Below are 27,472 nucleotides of genomic sequence, written 5' to 3' on the forward strand. Positions count from 1 at the left end.
TGTTAATTATTTATTAATTTATTTTTTTCTATTCAGACATTAGTCATTAAATTATTATTTATTTATTATTATTATCACTAAATTAAATAATTAGTAAGGCATTAGCTTGAGGCTGTCTCCATACTTTTAATATTTACATAACAAATTGGGAGCCCAATTTGTAAAGAAACTGAAACCTGGGGGTTGCTGCTCAGTGGTAGAGCACTTTCCTAGCATGTGTGAGGCCCTGGGTTCAATCCTTAGCACAACATAAAAATAAATAAGTAAAATAAAGGTATTGTGTCCAACTATAACTAAAAATTAAAATTAAAAAAAAAACCCTGAAACCTAACTTAGGAGTATATATTTTAAAACAAATAGTCACTAACAGTCAAACACAGCTAATCACAGTGAGCTAACTGATTAGACCATGCCTATATAAAGCAAATGCCCCATTACTTCATGCCCAAAGAAGGCTGATTCCTCATTGTAGCCAACAGAGTAATTTCTCTACTACATGTCTACCATCAATCTATAGAAGTTCCCTGATCACCCCACTGGGTAGAGCTCTCTAAACACCTGGTTCTGACAGCTCTTTGATTTGTGAATTGTTCCTTGCTCAAATAAACTGTTAAATTTAATTTGTCTCAGTGTTCTTTTAAAAACACTTAAAAATTTGACCTTACTAGGAACCATTTTAACACTTTTTGTTTTGCCATAAAAATTAAGTATGCAATGAAAAAAAAGTATAAATAAGTGCTCTCACTTCAACTAATATGCTTGTCTGTGACAGTAGTTTGTAAGTCAGGATGACAGTAGAACGAAGGCTGAAATTCACATGATCTCCCACTTTAAAGGTCTCTGCTATTTGAATGTGCTAGATGCCTGTCTACTTCATATCTTAACTATGCACCTACCTAACAACACTGATTTTAAAACTATTAAGTAGTGTTGAACTATTTGCTATGTTAGTTTAAATGAATGCAACTTAGCTTTAGCATTATATTCAGAAAAATAAGCCTCATGATCTTTAGTTTCTAATAGAAGTAATGTATCACTTAAAAAGAGGGTCCCTGAATTTGCTGTTAGAGCTTACATATATGTGGAAAATGATACTAGTCAGTCATTTTTTGCTGTTTTACTCTTCAGCAGTCCTTTGCCAAAGTTCAGCTTTAACCAAATCAGAGTCTAGCATGATATACCAGATTCAGCATCTCTTAAGGGGTACTGCTTTTTCTTCTCTACTAAAAAGTTGGACTGACCCAGGCTTTACCCATGATAGGCTAGCAGCATGAACACTATTATTGTGAGTTTCCTCAGGCTTTTTCTGAGTCAATATCTTCTCTGGATTCAAAAACAGAACGATTCCATGGAGAAAAGCTAATTGCATGGAGTTCTTCTGTTTTGGGTTGGTCAAATAATTGGGCAGTGCAGATCTTAACACAGCCATCTGAATTCCTTTTCAAAGGCTGAATGTCTTTTTCATCAAATGCTGTACTGCAGCCTCTGGGCTTAGGGGACTTGCTCTATTATCCAACTAGGAGAAAAATTCTCCTTGAATGCATTAATACTTGGCAAATATAATTATGGTTGTGCCTCCATTTCACAAATACTGTCTTCACATCCAGTTCACCTGAGGTGGAATCAACTAGTAGTGAAAGACAGGAATATCAAACAAGTGACCATCTGCATAGTTATCAGGAATGTAAATGGTAAACTTAAATGTGCCATCTTGACATAGTTCATGCTATATTAATGTTAATAAGAACTACATTACTGCAAAATGATAAGGTGTTTCCACAAACAAGATAAATTTAGCAAGAAGAGAACACTCCATGAACAACAGTCCCTATGAAGCATGGGTGACATTTATTGATTGTGCTGCTGGGGAGAGACAATATAGTCTTAGTTATGGGCAATGCATTTTTTTTTAAAAAAATATTTTTAGTTGTAGATGGACACAAAATCTTTATTTTATTTATTTGTTTTTGTTTTGTTTTTCATCTTTTTTCTCTTTTAAAATTTTATTTTAATTAGGTATATATGACAGCAGAATGCATTTTGACTCATTGTACACAATTGCAGCACAACTTTAAATTTCTATGGTTGTATAAGATGTAGTGTTGCACCATATGTGCAGTCATACATGTACTATTTATTTGTTTTTATGTGGTGCTGAGGATCAAACCCAGTTCCTCATACATGTGAGTCAAGCACTTTACCACTGAGCTACAACCCTACCCCCAGGCAAAGCATTTTTGGAAATAGAAGACAACTATTTCTTTGGAGCAATTTGAGAAGGGGTAGTTTTTATGTGCCCTGTTAATATCTCCTCTTCACTATCAGATCATTAACATACAGAGCTTGCAAACATGTTCTTGAAAGGGTTCAAACATGGACAGTAGTAGTGTGTTGTCAAACACACACCCTCTGCATTCACTCTACCCACCAGCCCGTGGGGCAGTGCACCTTATCCAGGACTTTCAGTGCAGAGCTCCGGCAGCATTTCTAGGAACAGTGCCAGTCTGGCCCCTGCTGTCTCCCCACCCTTCCCTGTCTTCAGCTTCTGTGGTGTGTGTGTTTTATATTGAAAGGGATTAAAGGACAGTCTGACTTGTCTGGGTTCCAGATTTGCCTTGCTTCTGTAGAGAACTCTTAAGAGAGCTTACAGAAGGACATTGAGAGTAGCCATTTCCTTTCACTTCCCTGCTTAGCTGCCATCTGCTGTAGCTGGCAGAATCAGGGTCACTGCTCCCTCAAACACATCCCTTCTCCATTTTGCTAAACAATTCTTAGTATTTTGTGACCAGAGATTTCTGAATCATTTTTTAGCTTCAGTTTAATGTGGATGTATTTTCATTTTCATTTGGATGGGTATTCAAGAAGTTGGTTAGTACTGCTCTCTGGTTTTCAACATGGTCAAAGATGAATCCAAAGTGCTCAGGTAATTCAGTCATTCACTTGGAATGCTATAATACCCTGAAGGACTGAGCTCTCAATGTGATCTTTTCTAAAGGTAGCAGCTGCTTGACATTGGTTAAGATTTGCTACTATAGCACATAAGAAAGGTTCCTCCAAGATTCAAGTACGTGTGTGTGTGTGTGCGTGTGTGTGTGTGTGTGTGTGTGTGTGTAACTGCCTTTCCATGCCAAGAACACACCTTTATTTCCTAGGAGTTCAATATTTCTGTTGGAGGCTTAAGGTATTTTATAACATATTGTCTTAAAACATTAGACTATGTTTGAGTTAATATTCAAGCTTAGGACATTACAGTATCCCATGTCCATGAAATCTGCTACCAAGTACCATGTTCTTTCTCAGAAGTTTAGAGCCTGAATTAAGGACCTTAAAAATAACCTTCTATAAGATGTTTACTTCTTTTTGACCTTTTCAACTTTCTGCCTTTCCATTTATACCTACCTACAGATATTTGTAAACATTTACAAAATCTCTCTTTAAACTGAGTCTCAAGATGGCTCCCTGTGTTTGTTCTTCTTGTTTTTATTCTTAATTAAAAGTGATCATTAACTTTATTCATCTTTCTATACTTTTTGTAAAATAGCATGTTGGCTATGGTCTAAAAGCCAGTAAACTGAATTTATTGACATTTTTATTAGTGCATACATAATACAACCATATATAAAAGAATATTTTGAACATCAGAAGATGGCGGCAAAGGGAGTGCATTACCCCCGTGTACCGCGTCACTGTGCGGGAGAATGACGAGTTAGAACAGCTAAAAGCTATCTTGTTAGGAATTTCCAGCAAAATTGGGGGTGCTCCAAAACCTAGAGGAAGGATTTCCATCGCACGAGGATCAGCTACAGGGGCTCAAACGCAAGAGATTTGTCCGCACAGAGGGTCACGCTGCTTATTCAGCAAATCGCCCCGCGGCTAGAGTCTGAGGCACGCGCTGGGAAATGAGGAGATAGCAACGCATAGATACAGCACTGCAGTTTCTGCGGGCTTCTGCCAGCTGTGCGATCACCGTACTCAGTGCTGAATTCTGGGTTTGAGACGGGGGAAGGAAGCAGTCCAATTTGGTTCTCCACACCAGTCAGACCACAGAGGAAGCCAGCGGCCACCATCTTGGAGAGCTGACGTCACCATCCCGGTTTTCGACTGATCGCAGCTCATTCAGCCATAGAACAGGTAATTTCAGGCTGCCATTCGCCTGCGGCTCACAGACAAATTACTCAGGATCAGTGCTAAAGAACCTGCGGAAACTGCTTTTTGGAGCCTGCTCTTATCAGAACATACACCGAGCACAGAGCGGCCGAATTCCAGTTCCTGGAACTGCTCTGGCCCAGGGATAAAGAACCCGCGGAAACTGCTTCTCGGTCTGGGTCCTGCTGAATACTGTGGAGGTAAATACCAACTGAGCCTTCATAGGCAGTGGCAACAGGACTGAGACGGGGCTTGTGAGGGCCGGTCAGGAATCACCCGTTGCTTTGGTCACCCGTCAAAGGGAACGAAATGCTGCCATTCGCATGGGATACCAACATGGCAGAGATCTGATGTCATCAGAAAGCGGTGGAGGAGAGAACTTCATCAATACCAGCGGCGACAGAAACAGTTGGAATCCTGGTAAAGAAAGTGAGTCACAAACACCTGAGTCTCTCTCACTTTGTCATCAAGCCAGAGGGGCAGGGCAGAGCCGCCGCCCACGCCCGGATCAGGCCCAGCGGTGCGCCGGCGTGGTAGTCACGTAACCCTAATTGGAGTAGGGGCAGAGCAGAGCCGCCACCCGCACCCACAAGGTAGGCAGACCTGCGACGGACCCGCAGAACAGGCCCAGCGGTCCGCGGGCATTGTAGGAGGGGCAGGGCAGAGCCGCGGCCCGCGCCTGCAAGGTAGGCAGACCTGCGACAGACAATGAAGACAAAGTATTTCAACTTGAAAAGAACATAGACAGCTCAGCAAGACTGTTAAGAAATCATGAGCAGAACATCCAAGAAATATGGGATAACATAAAGAGACCAAACTTAAGAGTCATTGGGATACAGGAAGGGATAGAGGTTCAAACCAAAGGAATGAGCAATCTATTCAATGAAATAATACAAGAAAACTTCCCAGACTTGAAGAATGAGACAGAATCCCAAATCCTAGAAGCCTACAGGATGCCGAATGTGCAAAATCATAAGAGATCCACACCTAGACACATTATAATGAAGATGCCCAACATACAGAATAAGGAGAGAATTTTAAAAGCCACAAGAGAAAGGAAGCAGATTACATTTAGGGGTAAGTCAATCAGGATAACAGCTGATCTTTCAACATAGATTCTGAAAGCTAGAAGATCCTGGAATAACATATTTCAAACACTGAAAGAAAATGGGTTCCAACCAAGAATTGTGTATCCAGCGAAATAAAGCTTCAGGATGGAAGATGAAATTAAAACCTTCCACGATAAACAAAAGTTAAAAGAATTTGCAGCTAGAAAACCATCTCTTCAAAACATCCTCAGCAAAACATTACAGGAAGAGGAAATGGAAAATAACAATGAAAACCAACAGTGGGAGGTAGGACAGTAAAGGGGGGGAAAATAATCAAAGAGGAAAACAAACCATGTTTAGTAACATAAATAAACAAATATGGCTGGAAGAACAACCCATATCTCAATAATAACCCTAAATGTTAATGGCTTAAATTCACCAATTTAGAGACACAGGCTAGTAGAATGGATCACAAAACAAGACCCAACAATATGCTGCCAACAGGAGACGCATTTGATAGGAAAAGACATACATAGGCTGAAGGTGAAAGGTTGGGGAAAATCATATCACTCATATGGACTTCGGAAACAAGCAGGAATGTCCATACTCATATCAAATAAAATAGATTTCAAGCAAAAGTTAATCAAAAGGGATAAAGAGGGACACTACATACTGCTCAAGGGAACCATACACCAACAAGACATAACAATCATAAATATATATGCCCCAAACAATGGTGCAGCTATGTTCATCAAACAAACTCTTCTCAAGTTCAAGAGTCTAATAGACCACCATACAATAATTATGGGAGACTTCAACACACCTCTCTCGCCACTGGACAGATCTTCCAAACAAAAGTTGAATAAGGAAACTATAGAACTCAATAACACAATTAATAACCTAGACTTAATTGACATATGTAGAATATACCACCCAACATCAAGCAGTTACACTTTTTTTCTCAGCAGCACATGGATCCTTCTCAAAAATAGATCATATATTATGTCACAGGGCAACTCTTAGACAATATAAAGGTGTAGAGATAATACCATGCATCTTATCTGATCATAATGGAATGAAACTGAAAATCAACGATAAAAGAAGGAAGGAAAAATCATGCATCACTTGGAGAATGAACAATAGGTTAGTGAATGATCAATGGGTTATAGAAGACATCAAGGAGGAAATTAAAAAATTCTTAGAGATAAATGAAAACACAGACACAACGTATCGGAATCTATGGGACACATTGAAAGCAGTTCTAAGAGGAAAATTCATTGTTTGGAGTTCATTCCTTAAAAAAAGAAAAAACCAACAAATAAATGATCTCATACTTCATCTCAAAATCCTAGAAAAAGAAGAGCAAAACAACAGCAAAAGAAGTAGAAGGCAAGAAATAATTAAAATCAGAGCTTAAATTAATGAAATCAAAACAAAAGAAACAATTGAAAAAATTGACAAACCTAAAAGTTGGTTCTTTGAAAAAATAAATAAAATTGACAGACCCTTAGCCATGCTAACGAAGAGAAGAAGAGAGAGAACTCAAATTACTAGCATACGGGATGAAAAAGGCAATATCACAACAGACACTTCAGAAATACAGAAGATAATCAGAAATTATTTTGAATCCTTATACTCCAATAAACTAGAAGATGGTGAAGGCATGGATAAATTTCTTAAGTCATATGATCTGCCCAGATTGAGTCAGGAGGATATAGACAACGTAAACAGACCAATATCAATTGAGGAAATAGAAGAAACCATCAAAAGACTACCAACTAAGAAAAGCCCAGGACTGGATGGGTATACAGCAGAGTTTTGCAAAACCTTTAAAGAGGAACTAATACCAATACTTTTCAAGCTACTTCAGGAAATAGAAAAAGAGGGAGAACTTCCAAATTCATTCTATGAGGCCAACATCATCCTGATACCTAAACCAGACAAAGACACTTCAAAGAAAGAAAACTACAGACCAATATCTCTAATGAACCTAGATGCAAAAATCCTCAATAAAATTCTGGCGAATCGAATACAAAAATATATCAAAAAAGTGTGCACCATGATCAAGTAGGATTCATCCCTGGGATGCAAGGCTGGTTCAATATATGGAAATCAATAAATGTTATTCACCACATCAATAGACTTAAAAATACAACCATATGATCATCTCGATAGATGCGGAAAAAGCATTCGACAAAGTACAGCATCCCTTTATGTTCAAAACTCTAGAAAAACTAGGGATAACAGGAACATACCTCAATATTGTAAAAGCAATCTATGCTAAGCCTCAGGCTAGCATCATTCTGAATGGAGAAAAATTGAAGGCATTCCCTCTAAAATCTGGAACAAGACAGGGATGCCCTCTCTCACCACTTCTGTTCAACATAGTTCTCGAAACACTGGCCAGAGCAATTAGACAGACGAAAGAAATTAAAGGCATCAAAATAGGAAAAGAAGAACTTAAATTATCACTATTTGCAGGTGACATGATTCTATACCTAGCAGACCCAAAAGGGTCTACCAAGAAACTATTAGAGCTAATAAATGAATTCAGCAAAGTGGCAGGATATAAAATCAACACACATAAATCAAAGGCATTCCTGTATATCAGCGACAAATCCTCTGAAATGGAAATGAGGACAACCACTCCATTCACAATATCCTCAAAAAAAATAAAATACTTGGGAATCAACCTAACAAAAGAGGTGAAAGACTTATACAATGAAAACTACAGAACCCTAAAGAGAGAAATAGAAGAAGATCTTAGAAGATGGAAAAATATACCCTGTTCATGGATAGGCAGAACTAACATCATCAAAATGGCGATATTACCAAACGTTCTCTATAGGTTTAATGCAATGCCAATCAAAATCCCAACAGCATTTCTTGTAGAAATAGAGAAAGCAATCATGAAATTCATATGGAAAAATAAAAGACCCAGAATAGCAAAAACAATGCTAAGCAGGAAGTGTGAATCAGGCGGTATAGCGATACCAGACTTCAAACTATACTACAGAGCAATAGTAACAAAAACAGCATGGTACTGGTACCAAAACAGGCGGGTGGACCAATGGTACAGAATAGAGGACACAGAAACCAATCCACAAAACTACAACTATCTTATATTTGATAAAGGGTCTAAAAGCATGCAATGGAGGAAGGATAGCATCTTCAACAAATGGTGCTGGGAAAACTGGAAATCCATATGCAACAAAATGAAACTGAATCCCTTTCTCTCGCCATGCACAAAAGTTAATTCAAAATGGATCAAGGAGCTTGATATCAAATCAGAGACACGCCGTCTGATAGAAGAAAAAGTTGGCTACGATGTACATACTGTGGGGTCGGGCTCCAAATTCCTCAATAGGACACCCATAGCACAAAAGTTAATAACTAGAATCAACAAATGGGACTTACTCAAACTAAAAAGTTTTTTCTCAGCAAAAGATACAATAAGAGAGGTAAATAGAGAGCCTACATCCTGGGAACAAATCTTTACTCCTCACACTTCAGATAGAGCCCTAATATCCAGAGTATACAAAGAACTCAAAAAATTAGACAATAAGAGAACAAACAACCCAATCAACAAATGGGCCAAGGACCTGAACAGACACTTCTCAGAGGAGGACATACAGTCAATCAACAAGTACATGAAAAAATGCTCACCAGCTCTAGCTGTCAGAGAAATGCAAATCAAAACCACCCTAAGATACCATCTCACTCCAGTAAGATTGGCAGCCATTAGGAAGTCAAACAACAACAAGTGCTGGCGAGGATGTGGGGAAAAGGGTACACTTGTACATTGCTGGTGGGACTGCAAATTGGTGCAGCCAATTTGGAAAGCAGTATGGAGATTTCTTGGAAAGCTGGGAATGGAGCCACCATTTGACCCAGCTATTCCCCTTCTTGGTCTATTCCCTAAAGACCTAAAAAGAGCATGCTACAGGGACACTGCTACATCGATGTTCATAGCAGCACAATTCACAATAGCAAGACTGTGGAACCAGCCTAGATGCCCTTCAATAGAAGAATGGATAAAAAAATGTGGCATTTATACACAATGGAGTATTACTCTGCATTAAAAAATGACAAAATCATAGAATTTGCAGGGAAATGGATGGCATTAGAGCAGATTATGCTAAGTGAAGCTAGCCAATCCCTAAAAAACAAATGCCAAATGTCTTCTTTGATATAAGGAGAGTAACCAAGAACAGAGTAGGGATGAAGAGCATGAGAAGAAGATTAACATTAAACAGGGATGAGAGGTGGGAGGGAAAGGGAGAGAGAAGGGAAATTGCATGGAAATGGAAGGAGACCCTCAGGGTTATACAAAAGTACATACAAGAGGAAGTGAGGGGAAAGGGAAAAATAATACAAGGGGGAGAAATGAATGACAGTAGAGGGGGTAGAGAGAGAAGAGGAGAGGGTAGGGGAGGGGAGGGGGGATAGTAGAGGATAGGAAAGGCAGCAGAATAGAACAGACACTAGTATGGCAATATGTAAATCAATGGATGTGTAACTGATGTGATTCTGCAATCTGTGTACGGGGTAAAAATGGGATTTCATAACCCACTTGAATCAAAGTATGAAATATGATATATCAAGAACTATGTAATGTTTTGAACAACCAACAATAAAAAATTTAAAAAAAGAATATTTTTAATGAGCTTGAGTAGATATCAATGATAAGCAAATAGAAAATTCTCTATGATGCTTGGGAGCAGGGAAGGAAATATTAATTTTTTCTAAATTAATTTAAATTTGCCCTGAGGCCCATTTGCTAAAATGGGGAAATAAATCAAATCTCAATTTTATGTTAGGAATTATTTTCTCACAATCCAGGTTTCATAACAATGGAGGATTTGGGGTAGCTAGAGAAATATTTATAATTCAATGAGAGACAACATTCTGGTTCTTGGTGCTCACTGGAATCTTGCCCCATCTGTTGCTCAATTCTATTGTTGAGGATGATCCTTTGCCATCATGTAGGCACTGACCCCTGGGTAGAATCAAAGGTCTTCCTTAAAATGGTCCTCTGAATTTCTGGAAGATTGGACTGTGTAAAACTTCACTGATTCTCAAACTGTAGTGCTTAATTATTGGCTATGGCTATAATCTGATGCCTACAGTTGACAACTCAATATAAAAAAGATGTAAATCTCAATTATTCATGGAAACTGCAAGTTTCCCAAGCCCATCCTTTCCCTCAGGGTTAAATCTCCTTTCCTTTCTCAACTCTCAGAATCAGGTTCTATTCCCTTCCTCTCTGTAGGAGCAGACTTTATTCTTATACAATAGGTTGACTGGCAACTTCTGTTTTCAGCTATGCAACCAAAGTGCCATCAGTCATTGAAGAAGGAGAAAACCTTGACTTTTTAGGATATAGCAGGGTAAAATAGCTCTTACTATTTTGTATTTTTCCAATAATAAATTAGTATTAATAATCAATATATGTTCATACCACAGTCTGTATCCCTTGTATTTGTTTCCATGAAAATAGGTCATAGGTCATAGTAGATAACCTTTATTCTTTTTACCACTGTATATCTAGATTGCTGGGAACATTGCAGACATTATCCAATACTTAGTTTTCCTTTGGACTGATTTTATTTTGTATGTAGATAATGAAGAAGTGTAGAAGAAAGCTATAATTGCAGGTTTCCTATTGCTGATTATATTCATTCACTGTGAATACATCAATAAACAAAGCAGACAGAAATCCTTTCCTTTGTGGAACTTACACATTTGTGGAGATAGAAAACAATCAAAACAAATAAGTAAAGTACATGGTATAACAATTGGTGATAAGTTCTATGGAGAAAATCAAAGCAGAGCCAAGGGGGAAATGTGGAATAAGGTAGTTGAAATTTTTAATGAAGTTGTATAGGAATAATTTCATTATTGGAAGGATGACATTTGAGTAAAAATCCAGAATAAGTGAGGCAAGGAGTTGTGGGTATACAGGAAAAAACAAATGATTAGCCATGAGGAAGAAGCACGCCTGCTTTGAAAACAAGCAAAAAGGACTGTTTGATTGGAGTGGCTTGACTAATAGAGAGGGAGAAAGAATAGAGGAATAAGGAGGGTGGGGTTATATAGTACATTTAAGGCCATTGAAAGGATGCAGTCTTTTTATCTCAACAAAATGGTTGACAATCATATGGTTTGAGCAAAGGAGAGGAAAGATTTCATTTAAATTTTAATATCATCACTCTGATTGCTATGTTGAGAATGGACTATAAGACAAGGTGAGAAGCAGGGAAGATGCATATGATTAGTTAGGATTCTGTTGAAATAATCCAAGTAATTGACAATGGTGGCTTGCATCTGGGATGCATATGGAGAAATAATGGAAAGTAGGAAATTTTGGATCTATTTTGAGAAACGTAGAGCTTCAATGATCAAATTCATCTTAATGGACTCAAGATTGTCTTTTCACTGTGTTTTGCATTTCCAATCAGTATTTCCCAAAGAAATGCTAAAAATTGAGACCAGTTCAGTTTAATCAATTTACCAAAGTTTAGTTGAGGAATAAAAAGATCCTAGACCTGGGTAATATTCCAGATTAAAGATGGTTCAAACTGCCCATCCCCATGATGCAGAAGTTACATTTCTAGCTAGAAAAAAACCTGTAGGTTATGGCATACTGAAACAATCTGACTACAGTTGGCATTTGCTTTATGTGAACATGGTCTGATCAGTTGGCACCCTGAGACAGGCTGAAGCATAAACTGATGTAATTGAAACAAGTTGCTTAGTTATAAATGTATGTTCTTAGGTTACAGTATAATTTAATTAAATTCAAGCTATTATACAGTTCACTATGGGTAGAAGCTGCATTGGGCCAATTTGTGTTGTATGGGGGCTGTTTTAGGGCAAATTTATATCAGTTCAATGGAAAATTATGAGAGAGGAAATGATTGAGCTGGGCCTGTAAATGACCTATTAAAATGCCTATGTTAAAGAGTTATAAGATACTCAAGATGGTAATGGTTTTACTTGGGAAGAGCAGAAAGTTAAGTCTCTCACTAAATTCTTGGTTTACTGTACCATTTAGATTTCACTGTGAGTTTTACAACATCACAATACAAGTATTAGTGGTGGATGAGTACTTGTGCTGCTACAACACAGCATGAATTCTTCCTGACACCTATTGGGTTACATACTGCAATATCCATAAAAGGACTCCAACTAGTCCAGTCATTACTCTTGAGAATGAGAAAACACCTACTCCTCTTAAAATAATAATAAAGAACAGTGGGATACAAAGTCCCATTAAGAAGATCACATGCAGAATTTTGCTTTACTAATTTGCAGAAGAGAAAACATGCTTCAGTGAAGTTTGTCAGAACAATGCCACATGGGGCTCTGTCATGAGAAATTAATAGACAAAGAAAACCAGAAGCCTTCCATTTTTTTTTTTTGGTAGATTCAGAGCTAGGCTCTCATTTATTTCTGTAGTTTCTCTTAATAGTCCAGTAGTTTCTGCCATGCTGCAATTTCATTAGAGCTTTGATCATATCAGTAATATAAACTCAAACTTTCTGCAAAGGCTTCATTGCCCTAAAGAGTCAGTAATTGGCCAAATGGCTTTTAGAGTTTTGCTTGGATTCATCACAGTACAAGTAAAAATTAATTACCCCCACAGTTTCTGCAATGCCATAATATAAGGGTGTCAAAACTTGTCTTTCTAAATGGCATTTTGTAGTATCACAGTAGATATGGGGTTGGCTATAAATGTGATTTGTGGAAACCATTAATGAAGTACTAGACCTAATTGACTTCTTTTAGCTTTATGACAACATAAAAAAAGTTCTGCACTAGTGATGATAATTCTTTTGAAGTCCTCCAGTTGGAATCCACGGCTGTATATTTTTCCAGTGAGGCAAGACTTAATGTTACTTAGAATTTGAAATGCAGGTGTAGCTAACTGAACAATATGGCAGACATGTCTGTTTTGATTTTTATCATTATTGCTATCATTATCTTTATCTTCTTTGTCTACTGAGTTCTTGCTATATTTGTATCACTGTAGTAAACCTTGTTGTGGATATTGTGCTGCACAGAAAATAGAATTCACACACTGTTGGATGAAGGAGTGTATTTTTTTTACCACCAATAAAGCTGATTTATAAAAGTGTTTTAGTATTGGAGGGTCTGTGTTTTCCTCATAAATATTTAAACTCTAAGACTCTAAGCAAGATTGATTTTTCTAACTTTGAGGCTTTGTTTTGGTAATTAATGTTATAATATTTTAAAATAGATGGAATATTTATAAATGATAATTGTTTTGTATATTGAACTAGGACAGAGCTTGGACCATGTGTAACAATCCTCTGTGCTTTGATCATGCTTTCTATTTTCATTTTGAAAGCATTGCTAATCAAGGCAGACCAGTCATTTGTTGGTAGAGATGAAAAAACAAAATCGTATTTCAAAAAAAGACTATGAAGTAATAGCAAAACATGGTAATGGATTAAATGATAATATAAACATAACAAACTGGGGAAATAGTTCTTTGTTTCATCTGGGCTTCAGATTTTGGCAAGCTCATTTTTATCCAGTTTTAGGCTTGAGATCTTTGTTCCCTTGTTGGCTATCATTTGAGAGATGCCCTTATCTCTAAAGGCCTCTTTCTGATCCTTGCACATAGCCTCCTAAAATTCAGAACCAGCATAGGGGCATCAAAATTTTCTCACTTTGCCATCTCTCTGACCTACTTATCTACCTTTCTCTTCTGTTTGTTTGTTTGTGTGTGTGTGTGTGTGTGTGTAGGTGGGAATTTGACCCAGTGCCTCCAGTGTGATAGGTAAGTGCTCTACCATGGAGCTACAAAGCCAGCACCACCTCCCCCATTTTAAGATTTTAAGTGATTTATATTCAGCCTACCCAAATAATTCAGGATAATTTTCCCATATCATAGATCTTACCTTTTACATGTAAGGTAATACATTCATAAGTTCTGGGCATTCAGATGTCTTTGATGGGGGCATTAGTCTGACACAGGAGGCACCTTACATAACACTGTAGGGTAATGAGCACATTTGCTGGCTTTAAGAAACTCCTGTTGGGCTTGCTAAGCTGATCACTGTAAACTTGGAGTTACTAGTAGACATTTTCCCAGGCTTTATGGAGGAAGCCCTTTTGCCTAGAGAATGAACTAACACCAAGCAAAGTAATGGAAAGAGAGAGTGAGTGAAAGGAATACAGAAAGACACACACAATAACCTGGCAATGATTTAGAACAATTAGATATAGTCTTGGCTAAAACTAGATATATCCTGAAGTTTTATGTATACAACAGAGAAACAGAAACCCCTTCACTATTTAGATCTTTGGGGTTGTGTCTTTATTCCTTATAAACAAACTCTAAATTGATAGGTTGACATGTTATAAGTAACAGAATCTGAAATATAGAACTGACTGAATTGAGCTTAGAGTACGGACAGTAATAGCAGGACAGGAACTTGCTATTCCTGATGGAAAGTTTCTATTTATTCTATTTTTATAAGTAGCAGAATAAATTCTAGCAGATTAAACAGTTATCTCTCATTGTTTTAGTCAGCTGTTTTACCGCTGTGACTAAAAAGACCCAACCATAACAATTGCAGAGGAGAAAAAGTTTATTTAAGGGCTCATGGTTTCAAAGGTTTCAGTCTATGGACAGTCAGCTCCATTCCTTGGGTCTGGAGGTGAGGCAGGACTTCATAGTGAAGGAGTATGACAGAGGGAAACAGCTCATATGATGATCAGAAAGCCGAGAGAGACTCCACTCGCTGGATACAAATATATACCCTAAAACCATGCCCCCAATGCCCTACCTCCTCCAGACATACCCTACTTGTCTTCAGTTACCACTCAGTTAATCCCATTAGATGATTAATTCACTGATTGTTTTAAGGCTCTAACAACCCAATCATTTCCCTTCTGAACCCTCTTGTATTGTCTCATACATGAGCTTTTGGAGGACACCTCACATTGAAACTATAACACTCATACTTGGTAAATTAGATTTAGAGACCAGACTCTGAAGTATGTGTTACAAAAACCATAAAATGCTAATGTGTATTGATGAATTTTTGAAGGCTTTGTATAACTTATCATTGGAAAAAACATTAATTTTTTAAATATTTAATTTCTAGTTATAGGTGGACACAATATCTTTATTTTATTTTTAGGTGGTGCTGAGGATAGAACTCAGTGCCTCATGCATGCTAGGCAAGCTCTCTACCAGTGAGCCACACCCCCAGCCCCAGGAAGCATTAAATTTTTTAAGGAGAAGTCTTTCTACCTTTGGCCAATGACCTCATAACACTGAGCGTCAGATTATCACAAGCATAAAAGGATTTTCAAAATTTAAATTCTCTTACTCTGAATCTACTGCATGCAAATAGAGGAAGATGGGAACTATAGAAGGAGATAAGGAGGGAGCCCAGAAGAAATAAAGAATATTGTATGTAGGTTTCTTCTCATACCTTCTTTGATGTACTAATTGCATGACAGAGTTTATATTCTCCCTTATGGTAAAGTACCACCCACTGGATGCAGTCTGGAGGAAAGGAGCAGATTGCTTATGCTTTAACATAGGAGAATTTATGGAAAGGCAAGAGAGAAAAAATTAGCCTGAAGCCTAGGACTGTGAAAAGACACTCATGACTTTTTGCTAAGGTCAGTATCCTCTAAGATTTATGACTTTAATTATTAGCAAATATCATTTCCAGAAATTAAGTAGACTAATGGGCTGCCATGCTTAGAGAGTTTTAATATGAAGGAATCCTAGATAGTAAAACAAAAACCTATGAAAACTCAATACCTAAGGCAATTCCTATGACTCCATAGCCCTGACAATGACAGGGAACATAGCCAACTTCCCCAGTTGACCATTGACAGAAAACCCCAGAGCAGGCAAGAAATAAACCAAAAGCTATTTTAACCCGTTGAGTGTTTTCAGGTTATTTGCAACCCTAAAGTGACCTACCTCCAGTTTGATTGACACATCTTCTTTTACAATTTTTCTTTCCTTTTGCTTTTCAGATGTAATTTAGTTATAGGTTGATGCTCTTAGAAGAGAAACATGTTTTCTTCACTGTTCAGGATGGGGCAGTATTTTCTCACTTCCATATTCTCACGTGGAGAAACTGTCCTTATAGTGAAAATGTAAGGATTCTCTTTTTGTCCTCAATTATTCCTCTTCCATGGGCAGAAAAGCCAACAAATTAACATGATCTTGGTTAAAGAAATTGAGAAAGCATGTTTCATCCTCTTATCCTTTTTCTAGGATCTTCTTGATCTTGGAGAACAAGTTTTAGTTTGTTTTGGTAGCATGTTAGGCTGAGAAGTTTAGGCTTCATTCCTAAAAGGGAGGGCCTGCTGTTACCTGATTATCTCTGGAGTCTGTGGATAATTATGCTAAATTTGGGGAAGAAGTCATAGCAAGTCATTCTGACTAGGAGCAAAAGTCACATTTCTAATTAGTTTTCAAAACGACCTTAATGTTCAGTTTTGATATCTAATTCTTGAGTCTATCTCTTAGCTGATTTCAGATTCAGGATGTGAAAAAGAAAGCAGAAGTTCCAGAACTTCAGTTGAAGGTGGTATTGAATGGGGATTTGTGTTGTCACCCTTTAGTTGCTAGTATTTTTTTTTTAATTTTTGTGGGAAATTTTTTTTTTAATATACAGGAATATTCTCTGTATTTGTGGAGAGAGTTAGTTAGACATAGATGTTTGGCAACTTAAGGTGGAATGTAGTAAGGAAATCTTGGTTTTTGTAGGTTCAGCATTTCTTTTCTGGAGAATGGAACAGTTCTATTCTAAAAGGATAAAGAAATTGTCAGTTAATATAGTATGTCCTCCACCAGGCATGAATCCAAGACTGACCAGTCATAATATCTGGTGTCTTACAATAGTGAGCAGTCCAAAATGTGGGCACTAACCCAAGCAGACCAATGACAATTATGAAAAGAAACCCTTTATTTCCTTTTGTTGAGGTTTCAGTATGGGTAATAAAGATTAAGAATTGCTAATGATCATCCTCATTAGTTGCATAAATGAAATCAGTTTATAGATAGAGGAAAAATTTCCACTGTAGAGAGGAAAGTAAAGCTTGAAAATGGAGAAAGAGAGGGAACTCCTTTAGGCATCTTTTAGCTTTTAGTTCTAGGCTCGCCTGAGGCCAGTGCCACATTTGGATATCTCAGTTAAACAGCAAAAGACATTTTTTATTAGAAAAGTTTGAGTTGGGTATCTGTCACTCATCTGCCAGTGACTTTTAATTAACAAAGAAGGTCATAACTAGGAGCATATAACACTGAAAATGAAAGAATTTCTAGGATCATTTTTTGTTTGCTGTTTATAACTTGTTATGTGGGAAGAAGTGATGGTAAGAATACAGAAAATCATCTTAAACTTTCCCTTAAAAACCACTTTAAACTTGTTTTAAGCTATATAGGTGAAGAAAACCCATCTACAATAGGAAAAATGGAATAAAAAAAGATTTTTTGATACTTTCCTAGAGGATAGTGGAATTTATCGATTGCCAAGAAAAATTGGCTCTGTGAAAAATCTGTGGATGAAACAAAAAAGAGTATTGAGAGATATAGAAAGATTAAAGTTTCTGATTGGTAGCATTGAAAGAAACAATCAGATTTTGGAGAAGCACCAGGAAGAGTTCACATGAGGGTTAAACTCAGAATATATGTTGATTAGAAAGAAAAATGTGAAAACATAAATCAGAATTTCAAGTAATAGCTATGCCTATAGTGAGAAGAATTTGGCTAATCAGCAATTGGTAATAGCAGAATTATGATTGCATTTTGTTCTTGAAATATATTTATAGCTTTAAATTTTTTTAATTTAAAATATGTATTTTAAATGTTTGGTGATCTACTTTTTCCATTTTTTTTTGGATAAAGATGTTAAGTTTTTGCTGCTCAAGTAAAACTGTTACTATTTTACTAATGTAACCAATTCCTTTTTATGTTATATGAATTATTAAATTTGTTGCATACTTGGAAGGCTTAAAGGATTTACAAAAGAGACAGAAAGATTTATTTTCTTTGTTTGAGTAAGACTCAAAGATCATTTTTCCTGAGATTTTTTTCATCATAGTTTTACTATTCATATAAGAAAATCCTACCTTGAAAAATCATTATTACATATTGTTTGGCTATGGTTTCTTTATTTATTTATTTTTGTATTGTGTGAGAGTCTTGTCCTATTTCATCTTATTCTAGTATCCCTCATCAATTAAAGTTATTGGGAAATTCATACTATGGAGCTGGCTTTCAGAGTGAGCTGTTCAATATAATATCAATATAGCTTTTATTGTGCATTAAAGCTTATGATGACATCTGTGTAAATCATTGTGATGTATTATTTGATCAATGAAAGACAACTGTCATTCTATGAGATTCATTTTTCACTTAATACTCTTTAAAACCTCTGTTAGAATTACATGTTAAATTAAGAGTACATTGTACGAATTTAGGCAAAGCTTGAGTTTTATCCTGGTGATTGTATATTCTATCTGTATCCCAAATTCAAGCAATTATTTTATGATACATGTTGGCAAAAAGTGTAATAGTTCTTCAGACCTAATTTTTTTTTTCCATCAGACAGCCTGAATTTGAAGTCAAACTTTCCCAATTACTGGTAAGTTACTTTGAGTCACCACTTTTTCATGAAATAGAGGTAATACTTACTATCACTTGATCGTCTTGAAGTTTAATGAGCTCATATAGGTCAGACACTTTATACAGATTCTGGTACTCTGAGAATGTCAGTCATGATGGTGATGAAGGAGTAGGAAAATGGGGAAGTAGGGGGAGAAGAAGAAAGTGAAAACAATGAGAAAAGAATTATTCTATAGCATCCAGGAAAGGAGCCTTTGAGTTAATACACAGTGAATTCACACAATGCACGAAAAAGGGTCTCACATAGCCTCAATTTCCTGGAGCTTGAGTCTCTTCAAATCTTCTCCATGGCTTAAGGACTGATGTGGGGGTATCTAATCACAGTAACAAAAGCAGTCCTTCTTTCCCTTGGTGGTTTTGCACCTATGTACGTTATTGCATGTATTATATAGCAAAGGTAATGGGTATATCCTGATTGTGAAATGAGAATCATGAAAAACTAATGCCAATGCTGCTATTTGCTCTCATCCAACACTTTGAGAAGTGCTATTTGCCCTTTCAGACCTGAAAACACATTTTTTAAAAACATATTTTGTTAGTCATTGATGGACCTTTATCTATGTATTTATTTATATGTGATGCTGGGAATTGAACCCAGTGCCTCAGGTGCTAGGCAAACACTTTACCACTGAGCCACAACCCCAGCCCTTGAAAACACAATTTGCTGCTTCATCAGACTCTCAGTTTCAGAGAGACGCTCCTATGATTTTCATCTTTTCCCCCCTCAGTTCCTGGTGTAGTATTTGACATGTACTGATGTGCTCATTACATATTTACTAGATTAATGTAATTTTATTTCTCTTAATATTTATTATAACTTTTACTCTAAATGCCCTTGGATGCTTCTGAAGGGAGATAGGCCTATTTTAAATAAAATTGCTTTTGGATATTTTCAAAAATTCTTTTTAAACTTCAGTTCCAAATGTACTCACTGTTGAGCTTGCAACATGAATATTTCCACCAAAAAAGAAGTCCATTTATCTCAGTTTGCTTATGACATGATCCTACATCTAGAAGATAAAAAAAAAAAACAAAACAAAACAAAAAAAAAACTGTATCAGAAGACTACTAGAGCTTACAAAACAATTTAGCAAAGTAGTAGGATACAAAATTAACATATACAAAAAAATTAACATATACAAATCAGTTGCTTTCCTATGTGCCAATAAGGATTCTGCAGAGGAAAAAAAAATCAGGAAAATTATCCCATTCTCAATAACCTCCCAAAACAAACAAACAAACAAAAAACAAAAAGCCCAACCAACCAACCAACCAAACAAACAAACAAAAAAACAAATTTAGGAATAAGTCTAACTAAGGGGGTAAAAGACTTCTACAGTGAAAACTGTAGACTACCAAGGAAAGAAATTGAAGGAGAACCTAAGAACATAGAAAAGACTCCTATGTTCTTGGATAGGCAGAATTAATATTATTAAAATGGCCATATTACCCTAGTATTATGCAGATTCAATGCATTCCTTATCAAAATAACAATAGAATTCTTCACAGAACTAGAGAAAGCAGTCCTAAAATTCATTTGGAAGAATAAAATACCCAGAATATTTTTAGTAAGAAGAGCCATGCAGGAGGCATCAAAATACCTAATCTCAAAATATAATACAGAGCTATCTTAACAAAAACAGCATTGTACTGGTACCAAAACAGACGTGAAGACCAATGGAATGGAATAGAAGATACAGAAACAAATCCACATAATATAGGTATCTGATACTGGGAAAAGGTGCCAAAAACATACATTAGAGAAAAGATAGCCTTTTTAACAAATGGTGCTGAGAAAAATAGAAATCCATATGTAGAAGAATGAAACTAGATCCCTATCTCTCATTCTGCACAAAAGTGAACAAAAAGTGGATCAAAGACCTAGGAATTAGACCAGAAACTTTGAAATTGCTAGAAAAAACATAGGCTCAACATTCCAACATGTTGGCACTGGCACTGACTTACTTAACAAGACCTCTAAAATGCAAGAAATAAAATTGAGAATCATACATGGGATGGCATTAAATTAAAAAGTTTCTGCACAGCAAAGGAAACAATTATAAATGTGAAGAGAAAGCCTTTAGAACAAGAGAAAACCTTTGTTAGCTGCTGCTCTGACAGAAGATTAAGATCCATAATATATAAAGAACTCAACAAATTTGACACCAAAACCCCAAATAACCCAATTAATAAATGGAAAAAAGAATTGAAAAGATACTTCTTAAAAGAAGAAATACAAATGGCAAACAAATATATGAAAATTGTTCAACATACTTAGTAATGTTGGAAATGCAAATCAAAACTACATTGAGATTTCATCTCATACCAATCAAAATGCTAATCATCAAGAATACAAATAATAATAAATGATGAAGAGGATTGAGTAAAAGGCATAGTCATACCTTGTTGGTGGGACTACAAAGCAGTGCAAATTCTCTGGAAAACAGATTTTTGGAAGTTCCTCAAAAGACTAGAAACACAACTTACAAATGACACAGCTATCCAATTATTTGGTTTGTGTCCTAAAGAACTAAAATCAGCATATTATAGTGATAAAAGCCACTTCAAATTTTATAGCAGTGTAATTCACAGTAGCCAAGTTATGGAACCAGCGCAGGTACCCATTAACAAATGAATGGATAAAGAAAATGTGGTATGTATACACAATGGAATTTTAGTAATGAAGCCAGATTTAAAGATAGGTAGTTAGTGTAGTTAGGTAAATCTGGTCTAATATGGAGCAAAATAAAAATGAAGGCCATGTTGAGAATGGAGTCCGGGAAAAGCAGAACAACTCTTGGAATGTTAATGTCCCCAAGGCCCAGAGCCCATCCTGAAGAAATGTTAATGAAACAGCTCCCAGCAAAGATGGAGATACTAAGCCAAAAGTCCTTCTTGCCCAAATTACTCCTCAGGCCCACCTGCCCCTTACCTTTTGGGCCTTCCCACCTACATTCCATCACTGAAAGATAACAAGAAAGCTGGATGAAGACCTTAGCTATAAAAAGGGGAACACATTTGCCCTTCCACGGATTCCATCTCTTGGGTCCCCTTCTTCCTCTGGGGAGAAGTCTTTTCTGCTGTCCTTTAATAAAGCCTCTACTTTCCACTCTAAACTTGCCTCGGCGTGCTTCTCTGGTGTTATACTTCAACATTGGGGAAGCAAGGACTTGTCGCTGGTAAAACAATGGTAACACTCAGACACAAATAATAATGAAATTATAGCATATGCTGGTAAATGGATGAAACTAGAGAACATCATGCCAAATTAAATAAGCCAAACTCAGAAAGTCAAGGGTTGAAAGGTTTTGACATATACAGAAGTTAAACCAAAATTAAAGGGAAAAAATATGGGGAATTCCATGAAAATAGAAGGGCAATCTGTAGATTAGAGGAAGGGGATTAAGGGGGAGGGAAGAGTGACAGGAAAAAGGAGAAACAGTGGAATGAAATTGACTGAATTATACTATGTACATGTATAAATGCAGCAGAATGAAGTTCACCTTTATGTATATCTATAAAGCACAAGTTAAAAAAAACCTATAAATAAATAGAAGGAAGAGAAGGAGAATAGGAGGTGGGCAGAGGGGAGGAAAAGAAGTACTAGAGATTGAAATGTAGCAAATTATATTCCATGTATGTGTTACCGCTGTTTACCAGTGACGGGTCCTTGCTTCCCCAATGTTGAAGTATAACACCAGAGAAGCATGCCGAGGCAAGGTCAGAGTGGAAAGTAGAAGTTTATTAAAGGACAGCAGAAAAGACTTCTCCCGGAAGAAGAAGGGGTCCCAAGAGATGGAATCCGTGAAAGGGAGGTTGTCTCCCCTTTTTATAGCTAAGGTCTTCTATTAGCTTTCCTGCATTCCTGTCACATTCCTGTCCTTTGTTCTGTCAAGGGTGGGGCACAGGTGGGCCAAAGGAGAAATCTGGACAGGAAAGACTTTTGGGTCAGCATCTTCAAGTTTGCTGGGAGCTGTTTCATTAACACTTCTTTGGGATGGGCTCTGGGCCTTGGAGACATTAACATTCCATGAGTTGTTCTGCTTTTCCCGGACTTCATTCCCAACATGGCCTCCATTTTGGATTTTACTCGATATTAGACCCGATTTACCTAACTACACTGACTATGTATCTTTAAATCTGGCTTCATATGTATGATTTTGTCAAAATGAAACTCAATGTTATATTACTATAATGCAATGATAAAAACGTAAAAATAAAAAAAAATTTCCTCCAGAGTGGATTCTTTCTTCATTGTGGTATATTGCATTACTGATCAGGAAATATTCACTTTATTGAAGGAATTTGCTTCTCTACCTTGGTCATGTAACTTGCTTTGGTCAATGGTATGCTAGAGATGCATCTTACACTGAGGCTTACAAGGACTTGCATGTTTGGACTTCCAACCCTCTTGGACTCCTGATTTTCACCATGAGTAAATGAAGATGACAGAGATGTGGAACAAATCTAGTGCTAATTCACAGCGTGAAACTATTTATTTATTTACTCTGAGATTGTGGTCTTATTATGTTGCCCAGGCTGGCCTGCAACTTGCCACCCTTCTGCCTCAGCCTCCTGAGGAGCTAGAATTGTAGGAATGTGCCACCATACCCAGTACATTTACTTTGTTTTATTTAGCCCAATATTTATTCAATTAGTTTTTGTAGAACTCTTCCCCTACTCTGAGAAAAGCACTGTGTTACATACTTGGGCTGCAAAAATCATCACGATATCATAGTTCCTGCTCTGTCGATTTATAACTCACAGATGTTGAGGCATACCTTGCCAAAAGGGAAGACACTACCATTTTGTATCTGGATGATCAGCTTGAAGTCAAAATATAAAATTTCCCCTATATTTTCTTCTCTATTTTAGAAGCCAGGCATTGTGAACTTTCATATTTTGAAAAATTCAACCTTTCTTCTTTTGTATTAAAAGTCAATTGTTTCCAAATGATGGAGAGGTGTCATAATATAGCCTCTAAGATAAAGGATACTGGGTTACATTGCAGATTACTGATGCTAGTTTTCTTTGAAATTTTGGGTACATTCCTCTGAATCTATTTTGTCTGCTGTAAAATACTGAAAGCAATGCTGAGTCACATTGCATTGGAAGTGGGAGGAAAGATTCCTAAATGATTATAAAGTGTTTTTCAGAGAAAGAATCATGTGTGTACCAGAGGTGACAAGATTGCCCCATAAATCCTTTTCATGACAAAGAAAATGTTGCTACTTAGGGAGATGATGTGTGAGGGGAAAATGGGGGGAAGGTGAAAATAGAGTGGGAATGTGAGAAGAGTAGGATTAGAAAAGTGAATTATCCTCTTTATCTAAAAGAAGACAAATTTTCCAAGGGATATGTTTATTGTACCTTACATAAATAAAGTGTGAAGAAAAATATTTTATGTGAGCACATTCATTTTTAATGTATGTCAGTTTTACCTGTGTGTTTTCTGTATGGGTTCTTGATGTTTTATTTAAACAATATTTAAACATTTAACCAAAATGACATTTAGTTTATGAGCATTCATATAAGAATTTTTTAGATTAAGGCAGTTGTCTTATATTTCATTATTTGGAAAGGAAACTTCTGTCTAACGCCTCATTTAAGATTCAGTGGAATCTTTCTTGCTTCAGTAATTTTCCTATTAAATTACAACTATTAGTGCTAGTTCTTCACCCTAAAGGAAACCAATAAAATCACCCAAACTAATGAAGTTGTTTCCAACAGCAAGCTCCTCGTTATGGGGGTACTTCTAATTACTGTTAAAATGAACTGGAACAGAATGTTTCCAGAATGGTATGTCCCAGAGCTATAAACCAAAACCGTAAACAGCTGTGCAGCTCCTTATCTATTCATTTCACCTTCGAAATCACAGCACATCAACTAATTTTTAAATGTTGGTAGACAAGAACTAGAATGGTTTAGAAACAAAACAGGAAACATTAATAAAAGTTTCTCATGTTGTTATAATAAGAGCATACTGGCTATATTTTTGTTTTGTAAATAGGATTTATTCTCTCTCCTACACGTTATCTTATTTGCTCACACATTTATGTATCTCCACCAGTTGCCAAGTTTAGGTAACACCTTGGTCAAGGCTGCATTCAACATTGATGGGGATGCATGGGTGATGCAGCTCACGCAGCAGAAACACCGTCAGTGCTGAAGCAGCTGGTACAGAACGGCTTCAGATCATATTTAATTAACGTTTGCTTGGCTATCTATTGTAATTTTGTACCTAAAGCAACACAAAGCTGAAATTCTGTCCAAATCAGAAAGTGGACACCCTGTAGAAAAACAATAAATCATGCCGTTTTTGTTGACCCTAATTAATTCTAAATGTGGATTTCTAAACAGAAACACATGGGTTAATTTAGTTGATGAATTCCCACAGCCATAGAAATTAAACACACAGAAGAAGAAAAGCCACAAAGGTTTGAGGAAGAAGTGATTATGGGGGAAGTTAAAAGATAATAGCAGCAGGTTTGGAAAGACTTTGTAAAGGCAGTCTTAAAATTCAACCTCTGCTTTGCCCCAAGTGAAAGGGAAAGAAAAACAGCAGTGTTGATACTGAGTGATAATAATATTTCAGATTTGTAGTTTATAAATGAGAAAGTTTATAAATTATGAAAATATATGAAATGCACATAAAAAGACTATGTAGGTAGAAGATATGGCTTTAACTCTGGGTTTTTGTCCAAGAAAGAGTGGGTATCTAACTCCACACTGTTTCCCTAACTATAAAAGAGAGGTAGCAGAATGAAGCCCTTGATCTGCCCAGTATCTTCCAGGTCCACCTTGCCTCTCCCCCCCCCTCCCCCCCGTGATTTGGGATACTTATGCTTTATCCAGGAGCCATTTATGATTATGTATCATTTAGGATCCATAAATGATTTATTTCCTTTGCGGAAAATTCACATGGATGTAGTTGCATAACAATTTCAGAATAAGGGCTGTATGTTTTTATTTAATAATAAAATATGTAATAAAGATAATATTTGTTAGGGTCTATAAACAAGTCAGGATGGCGCCTGGCATTTTGCCAGAGGGAGTGGTTTGTGAAGTAATGCCAGCGAGACATTAAGTGTGGAGATTCCTTATTGGTTGACTGCTGTATCTAGTTTATGCTAATTAAGATAAGCTGTGTGTAATGTATAAATACCTCTCCTGTCCTACAATAAACGGCTCCCACTCCTGCTGTATCAATCTACACAAGTTCCTCGTCACTCCCCGGTTATTTTGCTGCAGCCGGACTGCGGCAAATATTATAGATTTGTATTGTGTTACCCTTGCTCAGCTGAAACTGTTTTTTCCCCAATACCTTCTTCCCTTGATAGTTCCTGCCTAAGTAGGGACCACTCAACATTTTGGCAGGTGGAAGTGAAGCACTAGCCACAAGCCACATTCTCACTTATCTGTTGGCTCACCTTGTTGGCATAGGCAGCAACTGGACCACAGCCTCTTCGGCTTCTGCCAGACATGCTCTTTCAGCTCTTCTGTTAGCCAGCTCCAGAGTTAGAAACTTGATGAAGAACTCTAGCCTCTGCTAAGGATCAACTTGATAATGCTGGAAACTTGAAGGTCATGAGGAAATTCCAGGCCATCTTTGTGAATCCCAAGACATGCAAGACATGCAGGTGCTAGGTCCTGCTCCTGTTACCTCATATCTATCTTTTCCTCCTGACAACTTTGCAAATTTTTGGCTCTACCTCTAAATACAAATGGAACAGCTTCATAGACAATGTGTAACTATCTCCAACAACTGCTTAAGGTAGAATCTCTCTAAAACAAAAATTCACACACACACACATATGCATATATACACATACCTGTATACATGCAGATAGATAATTTTGCTGCGTCTTTGGCCAAAATCTGACTAATACAGATTCCAAAATTTATTTCCATATTCTTTGAGAAATAATTTGATGTCCTTTGATATGTTTTTGCAAGAAACTGGATGGAATTGGCAATTCCTATGGACTATATAGAAGAAAGATTTCATGGCCAAAGTTCAGAAATAATACCAACTGAGAAAATGGGCATGTAAGACCATAATTTTTATGGTAACTATTAGCACTGCTTTAAAAAAGTGAAATTAGGGGTTACCTTAAGATATAGTAAATTCAGTGATGGAGGAGCAGTGGGAAAGGGGAGGTACTAGAGAATGAAATTGACCAAATTATATTGATATATTATGAGCATGTATGAAAATGTAACAGCAAATACAGTGCTATGTATAATTATAATGTACCAATAAATGGAGAAAAAGATCTCAACACACACACACACACACACACACACACACACAAATACATTGTAGTTCCTTGCCCTGAACATTTTCATTCAGCAGCTAGTCAGTGACTTGAAAGGTTTGACAGCGATGGGATGTTTCTAATTTTTTTTTGTGTGTGTGTATGTGTGTGTCCATACATGTGCACACATGCAAATGAATTGTGCCTTCCTATATGGCCATGCTGTTTAGAAAAGCTCCTCTGTTGGAGAATGTTACTACTTGTCCCCACTGTTCCACTAGAGAAGTTGAGAATCACTGCTGTAGTAGGCAGTGGGGCCTCTTGTA

The 27,472-nt window shown here is 36.8% G+C and overlaps 1 protein-coding gene and 1 pseudogene across 1 annotated transcript in view; one reads left to right on the top strand and one right to left on the bottom strand.

Annotated features, from left to right (window-relative positions):
- Jrkl (JRK like) overlaps positions 1–27,472 on the top strand; it is a 243,280-nt gene that overhangs the window by 190,372 nt on the left and 25,436 nt on the right. The gene's annotated exons all lie outside the window — the stretch shown is intronic.
- Positions 1,187–26,372, bottom strand: LOC114105066 (AKT-interacting protein-like; annotated as a pseudogene).

The sequence above is a fragment of the Marmota flaviventris genome, chromosome 9, assembly GCF_047511675.1.
Source record: "Marmota flaviventris isolate mMarFla1 chromosome 9, mMarFla1.hap1, whole genome shotgun sequence".
Classification (NCBI taxonomy): Eukaryota; Metazoa; Chordata; class Mammalia; order Rodentia; family Sciuridae; genus Marmota; species Marmota flaviventris.